The sequence below is a fragment of the Notamacropus eugenii genome, chromosome 2 (genome assembly GCF_028372415.1).
Source record: "Notamacropus eugenii isolate mMacEug1 chromosome 2, mMacEug1.pri_v2, whole genome shotgun sequence".
Classification (NCBI taxonomy): Eukaryota; Metazoa; Chordata; class Mammalia; order Diprotodontia; family Macropodidae; genus Notamacropus; species Notamacropus eugenii.
Window position 1 is genome coordinate 65,930,376 of NC_092873.1, and position 23,175 is coordinate 65,953,550.

At 42.8% G+C, this 23,175-nt stretch overlaps 1 protein-coding gene and 1 pseudogene across 4 annotated transcripts in view; both read right to left on the bottom strand.

The window, feature by feature from the left end:
* The window catches only part of LOC140525357 (aryl hydrocarbon receptor-like), a 101,046-nt gene that overhangs the window by 56,761 nt on the left and 21,110 nt on the right, over nucleotides 1-23,175 (bottom strand). The window lies entirely within an intron of this gene.
* On the bottom strand, nucleotides 18,819-23,147 carry LOC140525359 (rho GTPase-activating protein 28 pseudogene; annotated as a pseudogene).

Below are 23,175 nucleotides of genomic sequence, written 5' to 3' on the forward strand. Positions count from 1 at the left end.
AGAAAAGCCTTGAGAATTCAGTAAAGAACCTTTATTAGAACTAGAACATGATTATGAACACAACTGTTTCTTTCAAGTGCCTACATATGAGGTTGGCCCACAAACATTTAAAAGCAATACTTTGGACAGATATCACCAAGCCAAATATTCGCAACCTACAAACTTTGTGAAATGAAAAGTTTTCCAAATATAAAGGACTACTGGAAAAAATTAAAACCATTAGGGAATAGGATGAGATACATATTACCCCTGCTTTCTTGACAGAAATGGAAGATAGACCAAAGATGCCTGTAGTGAACCAACAGAGGATTGAGTTTAGATAGATAGATGGATAGATAGATAGATAGATAGATAGATAGATAGATAGATAGATAGATTAGATAGATGGATAGATAGATAGAGATAAAAATATAGATATCTTACTCAAATACAAAAAGAAACCATTTTGTCTACTTGCACAACAGCCAACCAAACCCTGAATACACAAGCATAAATAATAGCATATTTGCATCTTCCCCAAGACTGTTTTTATGTGAACCATATAAAAAAATTTAGAATAAGATTATAATTGTAACAATGAAAATAATTATCCACAGAATATAAAACAATGGTGATATAACCTGGGGCAGTTTCTATCCAAATGCCATCAAACTATCTTCATCATCACTTCTGGAGAAGACATATCCAACATAAAGCTACCAAGGAGAAAGCTGTAACTATGTACGTTAAGAGACTCGCAAGCATCCTGAAGTCAAAGCTCAACTGGAACATATGTTTAAGGTAATTAACATGTATTCAATAACACTTTTAATGTATATTTTTGGATCAGTAAAATACAGAACAGATTTGTAAACAAAAACTTAACAAAAACTCCTATACTATTAATGGAAAACTGATGTTACCATAGTAACTATAGAAAAATTACCATTTCCTCACTGAAAAGGAGAGGAAGAGTTGATAGATTGTTCTCAGAGGCCGTGATAAACAGGTTAAAAACTTAAGCAAAACAGTTTTTTAAAGCAGGCATTACTTTGATGAGTAACAGTAAAGTTTAGTAATAGGTAAAAAACATTGAAATTTTCAAATGTGACTAAAAGTGGTTTACTTCTAGAAGGATTCTGTGAAATAGATAAGATACAAGACTAGAATCAAAAGTTCTTCCATGGGTGACCCTCACATAAACTCCATCAGCAATATTTCAGAGAAGTGTCAAACAAATGGTTGAGTCATGAAGATTTCTTTATAGAAACACATGTGTTTATGATGGAAGTTCAGAAACAGAAATTACATATGGGTTAACTTTAACTTACTAATTGATCAATGCAAATTTCATAAAGAAAAGGTCAAAAACATACCATTGTAGTTTGTAGAAAGGTAAAAATCTACATCACTATAGATGGCAAAAATTTAGTGCCTCCAAAAAAAATAGCAAGACAAAACCTCATATTTAGAATTGCATATCCAAAGCTTGCTACCTTTCATAAATTAACTTTCAACAAACCCCCATACTATAAATACAAATCCTAAAATAACCTAAAGAAGTCAACACATAAACTGTACTGGAACCAGGAAGTTATCACAGGGGACAAATGCTGCCCACAATAAAACAGCTCAATAAAAACCTACAAATAGTATTTTAAAGCATGTCACCCAATATTCTAAATCTGCAACTTACATAGAAAGAAAAGTTTTCAAGAAACAGAAACTTCCCAGAAGAAAGCAGAACCCTGAGAAAGTAGGTAGAATATATATCACATCACCACTACGATCCTTTTGGTTCCTTTTTTAAACTGAAGATGTTTTCAGTAAACCTCTAGAAGGAAAGCTTATATCTCAGTGTTTTTATCTACTGGTAAAAGGCAGTTATTTTATCCAGCTATGAATCAATCCACAAAATATTAAATATGGAAGAAAAATAACAGAAGAGTGACTTGTCCTTCTATTGTTTCTATTTGAACTCCATCGAAAAAGATGAAAACAAGTTAAAAAATAAGCAACAAAATAAGAAAATAAAGATGAGAAAAATGAAGTCAACACAATAACAATAACACTAATGGAACATAAGTGTGGTACTATCATTCTCCAAAGCACTTTCCATCCATTTCCCCATTGAGCCATAGCACTATCCCATTATGCAGGTACTAAGTCCACCACTAGAGATGAAGACATTGAGGTTCAATGACTCCCAACCAAGGTCAAAAATTTTAGAGTAGTAGCTTCACCCAGATTCTCTGCCTGAAGTTCAAAGCTTTTTTGAGTGATGTGCCATAAAATGAGACTGACAACAAACACATCTGCCCAAAAGTTGAAATTCCAGTGTTCTTGATAGAACCTAATCCATGAGTTGAAGTTGGGCCATTAATCAGTTCTCCATAATAATTAACATTTATTTAAAGCTTATTAGAAAGATTTTCCAGCCTAACTATGGTCCTTTCTTCCCCCTCTCCAACACACACACACACACACACACACACACACACACACACACACACACACACATACACACACACCAGCAAAATCCTTTTTTTTTTTTTTTACTATAATTAGTTCAATAGGGCCTTTGAGGTTCTAAATGTCCATTTCACATTTCCTGTGATATGTGGTTCTCATGTTGGGCAGAATGAACAACCAGACCATTGTTTTTAGATATGCCTCCCCTTCCAGGCAAGTGAAGGCATGTTATACATTTCAGCTTTTGCTTCAAGTCTCAAGTTCCTCTATGACTCCAGGTAAACAACACAGACTTACTACTATTGAGTTTGCTCATATTAAGGAAACTGAATATCCCTGAAAGAAACAAACAAAGCCCCAAACATTCCAGTCTTCAGTTGGGATTGGAATGGGGTGGAGAAGGATCTATCTGTTTCTACTGGGAAAAACATACTTCAGGGGAAAAAATAAAGAAAAGATTACACTTAACAAAGTGTAAAGCCTATTCATATAAGATGGTCTCATTTTCTCCTAAAACTCGAACACATATGAAAGGAGGGAAGAATGAAGGTAAGAAAACAAAGAGGGGAGAGAGGAGGAAAGGAAGAAAGAAACAAAACAAGGAAGGAAGGAAGCCAATCAAGTACTTCTGGTTATATTCATTTCACCTTTTACCCATCATATCCCTCTCACCCTACCAGTCAAGGAGTAAACTGATTTTCCCTAATAATCCCTACCCACCAAGGTTCTTTCCAGCTCAAATCATTTATAGTGACAAAAAAATTATATAAAGAAATGAGTGGTTTCAGGTAGGGAAGTTAGACACCACAGAACTGAATTCAAAACCTCTTGTTATAACCAAGCTAGGTTGTAATATGCCCCGAAGGCAGAAAGATGGTGATTGTTCAGTTGAAAGAAATCAAGGTCATTTGACCTATATGACAAAGAAAAAAGTTGAAACTTCAGAAGGGTAGCCAGGTACCAGATTCAACATAAATGAATCTTTGCTAAGGAAGGACGTATGTGGGATTTGCAACAATATGCAATCACAGGACAGACAGTGGGATGGGCAAGGGATGAAAAACTATAAAAGTTCTTGATGACTGGAGAGACTTTGTGTCCTCTTCCAGAATAATTGGGTTGTTACCTGAAACAGGCTGGGGGCAAGGATGATAGCCTGGTGCTGGGTCTCAAATCTGGGATGAGCACTTCTTAGACCTCAGATGTAACATAAATGCTACACTATCCTAGCTGAAGTCTAAGAAGAGAAAATATTTACCTTGTACTTAATTATTTGCATGTTTTCAAGTCTTGCTCATACTATATCTTGATTTATCTGGCAAACAAATGTAAGGACTGGTTAATAATTTATACTATTATTTTAATAAAGCAGGCACTTGTCCTGTTTAAAGTTGAATTGCGTGCTGAGAGGTGTGTGATATGTTCTTCTAATCCATCTAGAGAGGTAGGATGATGTGATGGAAAAAATGTCAGTCTTAGAGACAGAAAATGTGGGTTCTGATCCCGACTCTGGCACTTACTATAAGCAAGTACCATAGCCCAGCTTCCCCATCTGTGAAATGGAGGTTGTAACATTTACACGACCTAACCAGCAAAGGATCTGTAAGACACTGTAAACTCTCCATATTTAAGATGACTGTCCCAGTCATGTCTCTCTGGTCCAAGTCTGCCAATTTCATGACCCCCTTTCTGTCCCCCAAACATCCACCATTGCCGATAGTGAAGCATTAGCCAGGCAATGACAATCCTACCAAGTGATGAAAAATATTACAGCAATTGATAGAATACAAGTAAGCTGGGGAAATGTGCTACCATGGATAAAACAGGGCCAAAGCATCACTGGAGGCTGCCTAGATCAGGAGATGAAAGGGCTGGATCATAATACAACTATTCTTTGGGAAACTCTCTCTTGGGGGATGGGCTGGGAGCTAAAACAGACAAGGCAAAAATATACCACTAATTTCGATCCTTCAAGAGCACTAGCTGTGTCACTTGCCCTATCATTCCCTTCTATTCAGGTTCTGACATAAATGCCAAGTATCCTCATTCCCCCTTTCTTCTCTTTGCAGTCCCAGGGGACTATGGGTGTGGCTATCATCTGGGGTCCATGTAGAAGCATGTGGAACCCAACTGTCTATTAAAGAACAGTTGTGATGAACAAATTCTCCTGCTGGACAAAGTGGGACAATTCATTCATTCATTCATTCATTCATTCATTCATTCATTCATTCATTTTGATTAATTGATTCATTCAATAACATGGAAAACACCCCAAACACATCTACAAACTCAAAGAACAGAAAATGTGTAAAAATCAGTAGGAAATTAAGACATCTCATGGAAAGTCAAAGCCATCACTAGAGTGCCCTATTGATCCTTCAGAGCCATTGGTCAGGGAGCCATCACTGCCTTTCTCCCCTCCCCTTCCTGTCCCAACCAGCACTTCTCCAGTTTGGGTGCCACCCTCTGGCTCACTTAAACCTTGGGGACAAAAGCTGATGATAGATGGAAGAGAGCTTAGATGCCATCTAGTCCACCCTCCTCATTTTTCAGAGGAGGAAACTGAGGCCCAGAGAGGGGTAATGACTTCTTCAAGGTCACACACAGAGGGTAAATGTCAGAGTCAGAAACTGAACCCTGGTCCTCTAACTCCAAGCTCAGTGCTCCACACTGGACAAGGAGCTGGACCAGAAGTCAAGAGATCTAGTTCTAGGTCAGCTCCTCCACTAATGAAGGGACCTAGTGAAGATCTCTGTCTGGGCCTGGTTCCTTCTCTGTCAGAATGAAGGGTAGATTAGGTGATCATTAAGGTCCCTTGAGGTTCTAAGTCTATGATCTAGAATAATTTCTCAGATTCTTCAACTGTAAAATGAGCTTATTGGGTCAGACTAACTTGAAGATTCTCTAGATCCTAGTGTTCTATGAGCCCATGATCTCTCTGGGCCTCAGTTTCTTCCTCTGTAAAATAGGGGGTTTGGACTAACCATCTCAGGTCTCTCCCAACTCTAGGTATAGGAACTGGTAAGCTCTCTGAGCCTCAACTTCCTTCACTGTAAAATAGGGCATTTGGACCAGCTGACCTGAAAAGTCCTTTCCATCTCTGATGTTCTATCACTCCAGGACTCATTTTGAAGGCTACTTATCCAAACTCTTCTTTCCCTTTCCCTCCTGTCCTCAGAGATGCCCATCCCTCTTTTAGCAAAGGGCACTGCCATCCTCTTTGTGATCCAGAATGAAAGCTTTGAGGTCAGTCTTGACTTTTCCCTCTCCCACCCACCGCCATCCAAGCAGAGCTAATTCTTGTCAACCTCCCAGTGTTTCTCCTCTCTATTCCCTTCTCTCAACTCTCACAAACCCCTGGTTCAGGTTCTTATCACCTCTTACCTGGACCTCTATAAGTCTTCTAATTGATCTCCTTACTTCCAGTCTTCCTCCTCTCCAATCCAGCCTGTATTCACCTGCCCAAATCATCTTCCTAAGACACAGTCTAGTCAGTTCATCTCTCTGTTCAATAACCTTTACCTCCCCGCTACTGCCTTGAGAAAACACTTCAGATGACTTATAGCCAGGCCCTTCACATCTGGCCCCAAAGTACCTTTCCAAACTCAGTCACATTCCTGACCCCTTCTGTAGTCCTTGTTCCAGCAAATGGTCCAGAAGCTATCTTCCAGACCCCACGTTCCATCTCCCACTTCTTGGAGGTTATACAAACTGTCCCTGACACCTATACCATCCTCTCTCCTCCTTACTGCCTTTCAGAAACTCTCTTATCCTTCAAGGCTCAGCTGAGGTACCATCTCTTCCATGAAGCCTTCCCTGCTCAGTCTTCCCTCCTCCAACAGCTGACAGTCACATAGTTCCTTAAGGTTTGACTATTGAATTAAAATGCAGTTGATTACATTCTTTTAGGGAGGAGTCTGGTAGAACAAGTCCTAGCTTTGAAGCCAAAGGAGTCGTGTTCCAATTCCACCTCGATGCTCTCTGTGGAACCTTCATCAAGTCATTTAACTTTTCAGGTCTGGGTTTCTTCATCTACAAAATGAGAAACCCAGACTAGATGGACTAGGCCCCTTAGGCTCTAGGTAGATGACCTCTTCTGTGACATCAGGCTCTTCTTCAGAGAGAATACCGCCTCTGTCAGGCTACAGAGTTCAGGCCACTGGGAGAACCTGGCTGGAATGCAGCAAACATCAGTGCCCAATGCCCAGGCCTCCGCCTAAGCCTAATATCATCTCCCATCTGGAAAATGACTTTTCTGGTCCTATATCCTTAGGGATGAAATTGCTGAGAACACAGTAAGGTAAATAATTAGCATGATTAGGAAAGCAGTTCATGTTTCCCATTGCCTGCTGGGAGTGTCCAGGCCCAGGGTCTGTCTAGAGGAGTTGAGTTCACTTGCTTCCCCATTTGTCCCTGCTTCCCCAACATGCAAACATACACACACGCACACGTACACACACACACACACACACACACACACACACACACAGCAAGTGGTAAGGTTGACAAAGCCCAAATCCCTGGAACACATAGGCATGACTAGTTAGTGAAGGCAGAAAAAATGGAGGCAGAAAATATTGGCAAAACATCAAGTCCGGGGAATATGAAAGAATGCACCTCCTCGTCATCTCCCAGGTACTGTGAGGTTACCAAACACTTTTCAGGGTCTCTCCCAGGAAGTCTTCACAACCACCCTGATGGAGCCAGTGTTAGTTATCAGACTCATTTTCACAGGTGGACATTGAGATCCTGAGAAGTCCAATGATGGCCAATGGTCATCCTGCTAGCTGGTGGGAGAGTCAGGGCTAGAACCCATGACAACACATGGCTTCTCATAGGAGCTCACCCTCAATATGAGGGATCAGGCAGCAGGTTAACTGGGAACATGATACATCACAATGGTGCCAGGAGAGCCCCGGGCATCAGCAAATGATCCCATAGTATTTGTAAGGAGCACTTGGCACATAGTAGGGGCTGTACAAATGCTCACTCCCTTCCCTTCACAAGGAAGAATTCTTTCATCCCAGTCTAACTGCCATCATTTACAAGAATGCACCCATTGCCAGAGAATAGAGCTACCACACCTACATAGGGATGGAACTTGTCTTCTTTGGCCCAAGTGGGTAGAGACAGGAGCAAGGCAGAGAAGTTGAAGTAGATTTGGGCTGGACAGCATCAAGAACTTCAATCAATCAAGAAGTGTTTATAGTAATTATTTGGTGTGTGCCTCGCCCTGGGAGAGGGATCAAAGACACAAAGGCAGTGGTTGAAACAACCTGACAACCTCCTAGTTATTAGAATCATCTGAAAGACTAGGCCGCCTCAAGCGGTAGTGACCTTCCCATCTTTAGAAGTCTGTAAGCAAAGTCCATTTGTTCAGAGATGTTTCAGAGACCAGTTTCCATGTCTAGACACCCATTCTGGGAAGTACCCTAAGAAGCTGGAAGGTGTCCAGAGAAGGCTGTCCAGGGAGTTAGATGAGCCCACGTCTGTTGTCCCTTCCACTTCCAAATCTATAGTATTCTCCTTTGCTTTGTCAGACTCTGCTCCACACCTTGGGGGAGGCAGGGAAGGGGTACGTGGATGATACTCATTGAATTTATTAATATGCTGGGCAAGGGAAGAAGGCCAGGCTTACTCCTCAAACCTGCTGTGGCCAAGGCCAAGTCAAGCCCTTCCCACACATGTAGGCTCTCCTTAATGGCAACTGGTCATCAAACAAGGCCAGTTTAAGGGACCCTCTGATCCACTCAGCTTGTGCACTGAGACATCAAAGGACTGGCATTGGATCCAGCCCTGAGGAGCAGGCTGAGGCTGGCTGGCAAACACGGAAGAGGGATTTGCTATGAATAAGATCTTGGAGATACTTTGCTGCTTAGTAACTGGAAAAGAAACAAACAAAGCTGGCTTCCTCCCCTGGCAGTGCCCAAAACAACCGGCAGGGAATGCCCAGCTAAAGACCCTGGTGTTCTTCACTGGGGAGCCACAGGAGGGGAGGGGGGCTTTACTCCACATGTGGCTAGGCTAGCTCTGTGCAGGAGAGGCAGCAGGCCCAAGGACAGATCTGGAAGTCCACCTTGGCTAAAGAGCCTGGACCCCCACGACCATGCACAGAGCAGTGAAAGGCAGCAGACAGAGAACTGGATTGGGAGGCAGAGGGCCTGGGTTTGAATCTGGTTCCTGAACTCCTTAGAAAGCTTTTCCACCTCTCTTTCCCTCAGTTTCCTCCTCTATAAAATGAGAGGGTTGAACTAAAAGGCATCTGTGGTTCTTTCTGGCTCTAAACCTCTGACACAGTAATGCCTCTTCATAGCCTAAGAGAAGGAGGGAATTGCCCTCCTTAGAATCTTGACCAAGAACCCCAGGACTGACAGTCATTCAGATTTCTAAAGGTCAGCAAGTATCCGGTCCTAGCGGAGCCATGATGAGAACCAGAAATGGTCCCTGGCTTCTTTTCAGAGGTTCCATTGGTCCTTTTTGGCACCTCTGTTCCTGCTACATTTGGAAGAATGACTTGTTCTCTGGTGCAGAGAAGACTAGGAAGTGTAGGCAGGCGCCCATCCTCAGGACCAGATGGAGACACTCAGACCTTGGCTCTTGTGGGGCTCAAGGGGGATGTTGTATGTAAAGTGTTCCCAGGTAATAATAATAAAAGCTAAGCTATGTTTATACATCACCTTAAGGTTTGCAAAGAGTTTTGCAAATCTCATCAGGTTTTATCCTTGCAATAACCCTAGAAGAGGGTGCTATTAGAATCCCCAGTTTAAAGCAAGGAAACGGAGGCAGATGGAGGTTGAATGAATTGCCCAGGGTCACACAGCTAGTAAATGTCTGAGCCAGATTTAAACTCAGGTCTTTCAGACTCTGCATTCCCTGTTCTCTCCCCCTCCATCACTTAAGTTCCTTCAGCTTGCCACACAGAGTGTAGCCTCAGTGATTGAACAGAAACCTCAATGTGCTGAAGAAATGTCAAAATAATGGACTCTTGAAGACAGTAGAGACTTGGCAGCATCCAGTCAACCAGTGCCCGAACAGGAATCCTCCTGCCTCAGTGGTAGTCCTGCTACCCTAAGACCTTCAGGAGGGAGGGAGAGGCCACAACAGTTGCATTAACACCAGAAAGGACAAGAAAAGCATGTGTTTTGTTGTTTTGATGTGCATTGTTTGTTGCTTATCAAACTGATTGACCCATCAGCAAAGAATCTGCAGGGAAGCTTCTTCCATGGAGGTGTTTGTTCCATTGGCAGGATGTTCCCAACCCCTGGTTCTACTTTGGAAAAGAAATATGGCAGATGGAAGCCTAGGCTGCTCCCTTCATGAGTGCTTGCATCCAGGGTCCCTACTTCTGGGGGAGGAGAGGCAGAGAAGCCAGCCTACATTAACCTCAGTCTATCTCTGTCTGACCGCCAGCCTAACTGGTGCTTGTACTAATGTTTACAAGCTGCTCCTGTGCCAGCCTAGGCCTGGTATGAGTTCCTATGGACTTACACAGGTTGGGCCTCAGTCTGTCTGTCTCCTTTCCATTCTAACAGAGCCTGCCAGAGCTTGGGTCTGACCGTGAAATATTCAACACTCTGAGCACCACCATGCCAAAGGGAGTTATACAAGTGAACACAGGAGTCTGGGAATAAGTCAAAGGATTAGAGGAAAAAAGTTTATCAAGAATGGAGGAAAGAGAGAGGGAGACAGACAGAGAAAGGGAGAGCAGAGTAGAGAAAAAGATAGAAAGAAGAGGAAGAGAACAGTCAACAAATAGGAAGGAAAGAGACAGAAAAAGGAGAGAAAAAAGGAAAAGAGACCAACAGGAGATCAAGAGCTGGTACTTAGAAGGTTAACCTTTTGGAGATGGTGACCTTCCATGACCCCAGACCCATCACTGGAACAACCCTAGGGTTCCAGAGATGGGCTTTTACAACAGCAAGTAATTTTGAAGTCATTGAAAATGCTGGACCATTTCCAAAATGTGACCAAGGCCAGACCAATCTCCCCCATACCCAATTTAGGGCCAGCTTACTGGAAAGACCCACAAAACAGACAAAGAAGCTTCCATTTATCCCTATTACATTTCATCTTGTTAGATCTGGCCCAACATTGGAGCCTGACAAGAATATTGTGTCCTGACTCTAACACCCGACATTTCTGACGCAGCCCTTAAGGCTAATTGTGCCTTTTTAAAAAATCAAGAGCAAAGACAACTTGTTTTGAATGTGTTAAGACTCCCTCAGGAGTGACAGAAATAAACCAGTTGATGGAGAAGAAAAATATTAGCCCAGACATGATGTCTTCGTGATCTTGGGCTCATCCACTTCAAGCTGGAAGGGACCTCAAAAACCATCAGTTTCAATCCTGTCATGTTTTTTCCCAGAAGAAACAGGTTTAGGGAAGAAAAGTGACCTGACCATGGTCATGCAGACAGTAAGGGACAGAGACAAGGATCCTGGTCCTCCAATGCCCCCTATAGTCATTTCCTCTGCCCCACCCTGCCCCATAGCTCTTGGGTGTCCATGACAATAGATGAATGGGAAGGGGTACAGTCCTGTATCCTATGGCCAAAGGAATTAACTGGGGCTGAACGGCAGTCATTCTTTCCTTCTGGACTGAGGACGAGCATTAGAGAGATTGGAAGGAGCATGATGCAGCTCCAGGAGGGATTCCAAGGCAGACAGGTCATAGTGCTGGGCCACTAGTAAGGGTCATGACTTCCTCTGTTCTTCCCATACCCATGAGGAAAAGCAGCTGGGCAGACGGGCCTGGCATGAGTGGAGAGTATCTGGCCACACACAGTGACTACCTCAGGATGAGGCTCATCCTGGAAACTAATTACCTAGGAGTGCCCAGACTGGCCAATGCTTTGCTCTCTACCCATGATGCCAAGGCTCCATGGAGAACAATGCCTTCTATACCACAGTCCACCATTGTCCTCCTCCCTTGGGCCTTCCTTCCCTTAGGATCATCAGGGAATAGAGAAAAAGTCATCCCTGTCTTGCCTATCCCAGGATTTGTTGGGGGTTCTAGGAATTGCTGGGCTAAATATGTCTTGGCTACATCTAACCATTCCCTAATGGCTGATGAATACTGAGAGTAGGATGTACACAGAGGTTCACTCCTCCTGAAATAGTAGGGTCATGGAGAAAGTGTGGCATCTTAGGATGATGGCTACATCTGGGAATGGACTAGAGCCTCCCCAGTCTGACTGGCAGAATGGCCAGGGGCAAGAAAGGACCACAGGCCTTAAGCTGGAAAGTTCATTGTTATACCTACTTCTCCCTCTCTCTTTTTTATAGAAAAGGGGGAAAGGGAAGGGAATACACATTTACATAATGCCTACCATGTACCAGGCACTGAGCTAAGTCCCTTTTCAAATTTTGTTTCATCTGATCTTCACAACAACCCTGGGAAGTAGATGCTACTATTACTGCCATCATATATCTAGCTTATCTCCAAATGAAGAAACTGAGGCAATTGGAGGTTAAGGGACTTGCCCAGGCTCACACAGCTAATCGCTGTCTGAAACTAGATTTGAACTCAGATCTTCCTGATTTTATTCACTGAACCACTAGTTGTGTTCCTTTGATAAACTCAAAGAATCATTTTATAACAGGTCCAATTAGAGTGATTAGCACAAGGTCACACAGCTGGTTAGTGTCAGAGGCAGGATTTGAATTCAAGTCTTTCCAACTCCAATTACCTTTGCTTCTGGCCTCCCCCTTCCCTATGGGGTTGAACACAATGACTTGAACCTTGGGTACCTGGGTTCTCTACTCTGCCATACACACACTTCTCTGTTAACCCTCATTCACTGTGCAGTGTGTGTGGAGGGGCAGGGATGACAGCCAACCTGGGCTCATCCTCTCAGAATTTCCAGGAGGCAACTGGGGGACTAAGGCTGGAAGTACATGTTTTGTGCCTTCTGAAGACGCTATCTCCTTGCCACAGCATGTTCCTACTGGCTTTGGGTCTGTGCCCATCTCAGCAGAATGCTGCCAATGCTCTGGGCAGTCCACACTGCTGACGAGCATCTCCTTAGGATGGTATCTTTGTCCAATGACATGCCACCAAAGCTGGAGGCGGAACTGGGACAGTCAGGGTGTCTCTCCCCCTTCTGGGCTGAAGAGGAGAGAGGGAGGAAAAAAAGAGCTCTGCCTCCAAGTTCAAGTGAGATTGAAGGACAAAGCCCAGGGACTCCTGGGAGCCTCGGTGTCTACCAGTGTCCCACACGTCAGAGTGCTTGGGTGAGCTCTCGGCCTGAAAGGCTGCCTAGCTGCAGATCCGTAAGGCATGTGGGCCAGAGGAAAATGTTAAGAACATGACAAGAGGGCACTCCTAGCCACACGTGCACACCCAAACACAGCTCCCCTGCTTGCTTCTTCCTGCCCTGCCCCTCCCATCCCAGGACAAGCACTCACAAGAAGGTGAATGAGACTGGCCGTGAAAGATAAATCAGCACCTTTTCTATAACATAGCATCTTAGAGAGTGGCCAAGCACAGAGGATAATGAGTTGGTCAGAGCCATGCCCTCAATATTGTTGTGTCGCTGTTGAGCCTTCACTTTTGGAGGTGTCTTCGCTCGCATGTGAAATGGACTTAAGGGAGGCAGACCTGCACAAAGTTATTGGCCTCACTCTCTCTTCCTGAGGCACAACCAGTATAAGACAGGCCTTGAACCCAAGTTCTCCTGGCTCCTAAACCAGCTTGCTATTTCTGATGCAATGGCCCCATCTCTCTCTCTCTCTCTCTCTCTCTCTCTCTCTCTCTCTCTCTCTCTCTCTCTCTCTCTCTCTCTCTATCTGATTGGGGGGCGTCTCTTTCTCTCTGATGCAGGGACTACATCTCAGTGCTAGAAAAACTGACAATGTCATAGGGCAGCCCTTTTGATGCACACCCTGGGGTAAACCATAGGGACATTGTTATCCCCATTTCACAGAGGAGCAAGATAAGGCTCCTAGAAGCTGGAAATGAATCCATACAGTCAATGAGTTCCAAGAACAAATGCACAAATCTCTACTGAGCAAATAACTCCACAAACTAAAATGTGTCACAGTCTGGGGAAGTGCTCAACAGAAAAGGAAACAGTCTAACTCTTTCTGCTTGACACCAGAGGGCAGAACTGGGAGTCCTGGGGTAAGTGTACAGAGAGGCCGATTTAAGATTTAAATTCAGTAAGAGAAAGAACTTCCTCACACTGAAAGAAGGTTGGGAATGTAAAGGGCTGCTTCATGCTGAAAGAGGTAGTGAGTTCCTCATCACTAGAAATCTTCAAGCAGAGAATAGGTGAGCAGTTATTGCCACTGTCATAGACAGGATTACTGTTCTTGTGTGAGTGCAGTGCGGGGTGTGCGGGGGTAGGATGGGCTCTGAAATTCAGAGATTCTGAGGAGTATTTCAAACTGGTTTGAATTCAACCCTGAGGGAGGTCTAAGAATGGGAGGATGAGTTAGACATGCTATCAACAAGTCCTTTTCCATAAGGCTAGAATCGGGATAAAGAAGAAAGAAGTATTTCCTCTAACTCCTGGATTAGTCTCTTCTTTGTAACAAAAAGAAGCCGGATTTTCCTGTGGATAGAACACCGGAATTGGAAGCCCTGAGTTCAAATTCCCTTTTGCTAATTGTTAACAGTTTAATCTGGGAAACAAACATCTTACACATATTTTAAAGAAAGACTATGAGCAGAAACAAGCTGAGACTAACTATTCTTGATATTTAAAAAATAATAATAACAGCAGCTAATATTTATGGAATACTTTAAGGCTGCCAGGCATTTTATAGAGATTATCATGTTTGATCCTCCCAACCACCTATAAGGTAGGTGCTACTATTATGATTTTACTCATAAAGAAGTTGAACTCTGGAGAGGGGAAGTTATTTGTCCAAGGACAAACAGCTGGTAAGTGGCAAAGGCAAGAATTGAACCCAGGTCATTTGACTCCTGATCCATTGTCCATTGGGAAGCTGTGCTCTGCCAAGCTCCAAGAGCCCAGACGAAGAAGAATAAAGATCCTCTTAGCAATAACTACAGAACCCTCTTTGCCACTTACTGGTGATTCCTCCCTGGCTGGTTCTTGGTTCATTTTCCCCATCCCATTTTCTATTATGAGATACAACCACATCCCAAACAGTCCTGGTGATTTCTGTCCTGCTACTGGACTTTGATGACTCAGGAAAAGAGAGTGAGGCTGTTGCCTCTGTGCCACTCTGCCTCACTTAAATCCAATTCAAGAGGAAATCAAAGCATTACCCTCTAGTTGTATGGATTGGTCCTTCTTCAATGGAAGGACCAACAGCCTGATCCAATCCATCCTCATTTGGTTGCAAAGGGATTTTCCTAAAGACCTGACCATATCATTCCCCTGTCCAATAAATTCCAGTGATTCCCTCTTGCCTGTAGGACCCAATTGAAGCTCCTTTTGGTCATTTGAGGCCGTTACAATCTGGTTCCTTCCATCTTTCCCAACCATCTTACATCTTTCTCCCTTTTGTATTCCCTAAAGTTCAGTCCAACTGGCCTTTTGTTCTCCATGGCAGCACCTTTGCACTGGCTATTCCTCACTCTTGGAACACCCTCCCTCCCTCCTCACTTATGGCTTCTTGGATTCCCAGCTATCCTCAAGCTCAGCATCACCACCTTCAACACAGCTTTTCCTGCTCCCTCCAGATGTCTTCCTCCTCCCTCCAAATCCCCTTGAATCTCTTTGAATTTATTTACATATGTACCATAGAATGAAAAGCAGGGGCAGGCTCACTTTGGTCTTTAGGACCTTAGCACTAAACACAATGCCAAGGCATGTGATGGGTATGTGGAAAATCTAATTGATGGATGGATAGACTGGACCACTGTCCCAGAGAGCCCCACCGTGAGCCCTGGATTACTCCAGGAAAGATCGTCTGGTGGGACTCTACCTCTCACAGTTCACCTCCCCCGTCAAGGGACCCCCTAGAGCTCCTCCAAGAGCAGAGGCTGTTCTCCACACCTCTTTATCCAGGATTGGGCTTCAGGGGCCAGCAAGTTCAATGGCAGGTAGTGGTGTGTTGTAGCAGTCAGTATTAGGCTGCCTTCATAAAAACAGCTCACATCTGTTTGGAATGTTAGGGTTTGCCAGATACTTTACAAATATCATCCTCTTTGATCTTCACAATAACCTTAAAAAGTTCGTGCTGAGGACACAAGGGGCCCTGCCCTCAAGGGGCTCATGTGGTATTTTAAAAATGTGTGTTCAGTCAAATTGAATTGCCTGCCAGGAAAAGATCCTCTGCAGGCCCACAGGAGGTGAATTTATCCACGAACTTTTGTTTTTTTTTTGTTTGTTTGTTTTTTTTAAGGTTTTGTTTTTTATTTTCATGGTTAAAATACAATGTACACATTCTACTTTACAAATATGCTATTACAGCTACAATGGAAGCTACTGTAACAAACAATCCACACTTTCCTTTTGTGTGGGTCAGAAATGTACAAGCGATTGGCTTTATCGAGTGGCATGTTGTTTTCCAATCCAATAAGACACTGGAAAATAGTTGAAAAATGTCTGGAAGAAAAGATAAACTTTTTTTTTCTTAATCTCTCATTTGAACTCCTGGGATTCACTCCCAGTTGTCTGAACATGGCTAGAAACAAATGATTAATGACAGAGAGAATCTGTTTTCGGCAACAACGCTTTCAGAGCACGACATTCACAGAATATTTTATTTTGGTATTCGGAGCATTTGCTCATTTCGTGTGCATCATTAAACTAGGAATATCAAAAGCAAAACAAGGTTGACATTAAATAATAAGACTCAGGGACACTTCTTAACAAAAGCTATCATAATCCACTATGCTTTTTGTCTGAGTAAGGCAAGTGAGGTAGTTTATTTTGTATGTACATTATAATGACAATGAGTGGTTCCAGTATGTTTCAAAGGTCATTGATTTCCTAGAACCATTATGCCAAACAAAGTGTGCTGGCGTGCAAAATAAGCCTTCATTTTTTTGCTTTTATGTTTTTTTGCAGAATGAAAAAGGAAAAACATTTAAGGCAGCTACAATGTCTCTGGGTCAAGTTCTCTTAAAATCCTTTCCCTTCCTCCAGCATTTCATTTCAAGATTGTCTAGCAGTCCCCTAAGAGCCTAGACAATGGGGATGGTAGGGATGCCTGGGGAATGGAGACTGCAAATTCAGACAGAATTAGAGAAACATCATGTTTCCCCTAACGTCATCTTCTGTTAGCAGGTAAACTTTCAGCTTTGCGGCTTGGTTGTCAAAGTGTGACAAAGGTAAAATGTCGAAAAAAGTGCTCTAAAATATAGGTGACATCAAAAGTATGGATCCTCAATCCAACTGTTGTCCCAGAATTGAACTGTGAAAAGGTCCATTTATGTTTTTAAGGATAGATTTAGTCACCAAAATTACCTCTTTTGGAAGACTAACATAAAAATACAAAGATAGAGAGAGGAGGCATAGGACCTGTGATTCCTAGGTGATGAAAATACTGATTGCAAGTCAGCATCTTCTGTGAAATTTATATAGTTTGAGTGACCAAGACTAGCACTAATACAATTTACACCTAGCTAAGATAAATCATGACCCAAGGTCATAAAATCAGTCCAAGAGGCAGACGGTACTTGAACCCAAGTCTAATGGTTTAAACTGTATTGTGGCTCTCTCCCCACTCTCATATACACTACAAAAATCCTCTCTTGACAGCAAGCTAAGAGCCTTATAAGTAAACATTAAAGTCAGATGCAATAATGCTAATGAGACTATTTAAAAGAAAGGCTTTCCTTCTCTCCCTCAGATGCTAGAAATCTTTGGTAACAAATAGGTATTTTCCTGGAACAAAGTGAAGTGAATGAAATAATTGATTCAGATAGGTCTGATGAGTGCAAAAGTAGAAGAGTACAGAAACATTTTTTTCTCCACATCCCCTATATTTAACAGTAGACTGATGACAAATTAGAATAAAGAAATGTGTGACAACTTTAGGATGCTTTATAGTTCTTGTGTTTAACATGTCTGGAATTTGATTTGAGGACTTTTTACTTCAAAATAACATCCCTTTCTGTGAAAATAAAAAAAAAAGTTAACTATTCTTTCTGTAGGAAATATACCTATTTATACAGGGAAAAACAAGACATTCTTTTTTTGGAAGACAGGTGTATTTTAAAGTTTTATTACAAATATTGGCAGTTATCATGAATGCATTAGAACCTGAAACTTAAAAGGAGAAACTACGCAAAAAATGTAAAACTTTTACCAGAGTTCCAGGCAATGCTGCTTTGTTGCAACAGAAAGAGGCATTTAGGTCTAGGATCTAGTCCACATAGCTCCCAAATAATCCCTCAAATCCATTATCTGTTGATCCCAAGCCAAAGGTTGAAAGATAACAGAGTTTATTTACGGGAAAGGGGGCAAATGGGACAGTATAAAACCAGAATGCATCCCAAGCTATCTTGTCACAATTCTGAAACTATAGCCATACTTAGTTCATCCTAGAAGGGGCTGTATCTTTACTGTCTAAAGAGAAGCCAATACTATAAGATTCCTTAACACACTGTATTTGCTGTCTTTCCCAAATGAGGATGATTGGTGAATAACTGATCTGACAGATTCCAGATTTAGAAAATACATGCTACTCAACTTACTTACCCAACATACATAGATTTGGACAGCCTAATTGTTTAACAGTTGTGTTTAACTATGCCTGTGATTGATGATCAAAGGTGAAAAATGACCTCCATAGCATGTAAGAACCAGAGGCAGCTGTATTTTCCAGGCCTGGATAAAAACAGTACTGTCTCTTCAAAACTGTGGCTCTAGAATTAAGTATGATCATAAAATATAGATAAGGAAATGTTTGGGAGAAGAGAGAAACTCGGTGACTGGCACATGGAAAGACATTCATCAAATAATATAATAATGATTAGGTACAAAGAAAAGAGAAATAAAAGGACAGGCACATCCTTAGTCTGACAATGCTTCACTCAGAGACTATGTCCATAATGTAAGATGAAAAGCTTAAAAAAAATTCAATTTGTTCAGACAGACAGAACTACACATTGGTATCAGAATGATGAAAATGACAATACGGTACAACATAGATAAAAAGTACAGGGTGCTTTAAACAGTAGTTCTTTCTCCTCAAAATAACCAAATAATGAGGAGTGAGTCAGAAGCATAAATATTGTCTATTTTACTTTCAGAATAAGTCTTGTTTGGATAGAAGAATTGCATTTATGTAACACAACTACCCTGGGCATTTCTATCATTCTTTTTCTGAAAAAATAGCCCTGTGTTGTTTATATATATATATATATAAAGGTGAAGGAGAATCTTGCTTTGGAATACTAGCAAAATCACCCCACCAGCCCCTCCCCACCCCGCAGCGTCTCTCATATTTGGTAGTGTTTGCTACATTTGGTAGGCTGTAAGATTGAGTAAGAAGGCATCCGAGTAGAGGACACAGTCTAATTATCAAGTCAAAATCCTGGAGAGGATGAAACTTTCCATTGTCCAGATTGGCCTCTCTTTGAAAGTACCATCGTCCTTCCTTTGTAAGTCTAGTAACTGGCATGAGAAGACTCCTGCTTTGATGGTTACAATTGGTGTTTATCTTAGGTTTCACAGGTTGGTAACCGATGAACACATTAATACCCTCTGACTTGAAGAAACATCTCAAGACTAAAAGGGCTAGGATGGATAGAGTCAAAAGCAGCCACTTGGTTTTTCACCATATTCTGGACCTTCTTGGCCTAGAAAATACAAGTGGAATCTTTTCCCTCAGAAGTAGGCTATTTCCTGAAGTTTCAACTTGTCTTTGGTTTTATCACCCATTCTGCGTGAGGATTCTCATGATATACATCCAACATGTAGGCGTCAGGATCCAAACAGTGCTGCCCTATATTGCCTCCAATTTCATATAAGCTTTGGTTCTGAGTCTTAAGGCTACCTGGTGAATCATGGCTGTTCTCGCAGTGAAATCGAGCTAGGATGTCTTTGGCTTTGGTCTGACCATTAAGCTGGATGGCCATGGACACCTTGGAATGAAGAGGTGCATGTACTCTAATGACTCCTTCGGGTATATCAGACTTCCTTCTTGAAGATGGGGATGTCGGGAGAGTTTTTGAAGTCCTAGGACTGGAAGCCTCTATCTTTTCAGGTCTTTCTCGTTCCAAAGTTTTCCTTCTGAGAAGTTTTCTCATGCTTTTGTCAAATATTGGTTGCTTCTTCGTGTTGTTAATCGCTGCCTCATTCATTTTCCTCACCTGGGTGATCAGGAAAGATGGGACCGTCCACAAAATATCCTGGTACCTAATCAAGAGCCGGACAATGTGTGCAGTGGTAGCAGCGGCCTGCATCTCTTCTTGATTGGAGCGTTTGCCTTTATAGATGAAGAGATTTGGTGCAACGATCATGGAAACATTCCACAAACTCATTTTGTTTTTCCCTTCATTAGCAACCACTTTCTTGAGGAATATCAGGAAGGCCTTGGCAGTATCTCTATTGGCATCAGGCAGAAGCATAATCAAAAGGTGCAAAGCTTGTAACTGCAATTTGATCTTGGAGATTCTTTCCACTAAGGCAATGAAGGCAGGCAGATATTCCACAGTAAAGAGAGGGCTGGGAAGGTCTCTGATAAACATCTTTAGCAGTCCTGCTGCATCGTTGTTTCGGACTTGGTCCCAATCAAACGTATCTTCATAAAATTTGCTTTCAAGTTCTTGGTGGAGGTTCTTGACTCTGGATGCAGATCCTGGGACTCGAAGGATTCCTTCTGTTTCCAAACCTGTTTCTTCAAGTTTCTGCAAAAGTTTTTGGAAGATGAGAGGAACTTTAATTCCAGGGAACTTCTTTTGATCATTTTCCAACAGGACAGTAAGTGGAACACCAAAAAGTCCATTTTCTCGGCCTTTTACTTTGTCTATTCGGTTCCTCTTCAGTTCAATCCCCAAAGCATCATAAAAAGCTGTCAATTCGATGAGAGAGAGATAGTGAATCTTCTTCATGTCTTCGACAGACAGATCTCCTACTTCAGTTAATCCAAATCTGCTTTTTCGAACGATGAATTTAGTTAAGGAGGAACCTTCTTTTTTAAACCTCTGTGATTTAAGACCTTCCTTTTCTTTGGGGATTTCTGTGATGGACTCTGAGAAGGAAATCTCAAAGGACAACTCTTCTGCTACTGATGGCGCGTCTTTATCGAACCCACAGTCAAGACAGCTGTTGGAATTAACTGCTTTCCAAACTGGCTTCTTCCCTGGTACCTGTACACCGTTTGCAGGAACAAGAGATACTGGAACGGGCTCAAATGGAGGAGGAGACTCAGCAACTCCAAAGATGTCTCAGACATCCCTGACAGAATGCTTGTTCTTCTTCCTCATGGTTTGGGTATAGGTGTTGTATCTCTTCTGGACTGCAGCTGCCTGGGTTCGAGTCAAGGTGGAGAGTAAGGCCTGTCCATCTTCCTCTTCTGCTCCTGAGATTAGTGTTGATAAACCCACATCTTGCAACCACTCAGCTTCCAGCTCTCCTTCATCAGCAGGCTTGACCTCAGTGACTGTCTGTTCTTCTTGTCCACCCTCACTGTTTTCTTTAATACTTTCAACTTCACACCAGAAATCCTCCATTGAAGTACTGTCCACAGAGGCTTGGGAGTTGGACCGGCTAAATGTGGGAGGATGGAGGGATTCATTGGAGAGCATTCTGTTAATTCTTCGACAGCGAGGGATAGATTTTCTGCTGCTGACCCGCTGGCCCGACGGCGAGGCGGCCGCGATCTCCGGCACGAAGCTCGGCTAGATTCTGGGTATCCTAGACGGTGCGTAAGAGTGGTAGGCGGTCAGGACCACGCTGCCGGAGTCCTTGATCTCCATTCTCAGAGGCTCATGTCTCCTTCACTCCCAGACCACAAAGGCAAGGGCCCGCATGGACGGACCCCGGGGCGGCCCCAGGCCATTCACGTCTGAGGCACGGTCTCCGCTCGCTTCTACACCCTCCCGGTTCGCTGTCCTCCACGAACTTTTGTTAAACACCTGCTTCATGACAAAACCAGTCCTTGCTCTAAAGGTGGCTGAGCTTTTCTAGAGCTTCCCTCTAGAAGAGAGAAGTGTTCCCTCAGGAAGAGACAAAATGTACCTATATCGGTGTCTCTAAAATGTGTATGAGGTAAATACAAAGTCATCTATTGGGGGAGGGCAGGAGCAGTCAGGAGGACCAAGCAAGGAAGACAGAAGCAGACAATGACCCTGAAGCCACAGACACTAAAGTCCCTCAGTCCAAAAACAGGCCGGGGGCTAGGTCTGGCTCTCTTATCAAAGTTCTCCAAGGGGAGAATGTGACTTCTCCTTTGTGTTGTGGTGTATAAAAAGTTCAAGAGACAGTTTTTGGGTAATTAATCATTTTATTAATCATGCTAGCAAGACCTTTCAGGGAATCTACTCAATGCTTATATGTCCTTGGAAGAGTGAGTGTCCTAAGCTTAGCAATCAACTCTAATTAGTTAATAAGTAATGAGAGAATGAATATTATAATGAGAGGTGGGCTTATTCTAATGAGGGCCTGTGGCATGTGACTGTGATCATTCAGTCTTGGTCAAAGAGACTTATCTACACCCCTATCACCCTGCCTAGGAGAATCTCGACAAAAGAGGGAAGTCCACTTTTATTCAGACCAGAATCACAAATTCACCTATACTAGTTTTCCCAGTTGGGTGGGGTCTGAACAAGATTGAGGAGAACGTTAGAGAATGAGGAAGAGGCAGGGGGATATCCTGGATCTCCCCAACAGTAAATGGTTACTAATATGAGAGAGTAATAATCATTTCTCTGTGTGTTTTGAATGGCTCCAACAGGAGAATTTGTCCCACAGGTGGGACAGGGCTTGGTGGACTTCGGGCAGATTCAGTGATGAAATCCAGAGCTATTTGGCTTGTGGACTGTTCACGTTTATATTGTTATTGTTGTGAGTACAAATATCCTAAAAGACATCTTTAAGGACTGTAGGGATACACACACACACACACTCCCTTTTAGCAGGAAGAAAAAAGAAGTTTCACCTTCTATCTACTCAGGTAAGAAAGTGTCTCTCCAGGTGCAGGCTGCTTGAGAGTAGGGAGATGGAATCTTTCAGAAGCCCAACTTTGCTGCTTCTCAGCAGAGATGCCTAAGTGAGATCCTCCTGTGCTAGGACAGAGAAAGGTGCTCACTGTCTGGAGAGACAGCAGAAAGTGATAGAGAAGGGAGGCCTTGAGTTTGAGTCCTGAATCTGCTATTTACCAGGTGTGTATACTTGTGGGCAGCTGGGTGGGGCAGTGGATAGAGAATCAAGTCTGGAGTCAGGAAGACCTGAGCTCAAATCCAGACTCAGAAAATACTTCCTAACTGTGTGACCCTGGGTAAGTCACTTCACCCTGTTTGCTTTAGTTTCTATTCTGTAAAATGAGCTAAGGAAGGAAAAGACAAACCACTCTGGTATGTTTGCCAAGAAATCCAGAAATGGGGTCACAGAGAATCAGGCATGACTGAAATGCCTGAACAGCCACAACAAAAATCCTTAGGAAAGGCCTTGAACCTCTCTGACTGACCCTGTTTCCTAACAAAATAAAGATGTTAATGACTGCCCTGCCTCCCTCCAAGGGTCTATAGAAAAACACTACAAAGCTTCGAATATGGGAACTTCATGGGAAGTACTATCCTGAGGTTGAGCCTTGTTATTCCTTTCTGGAGTCCATGTGTAATAAACTTTGTGACTCA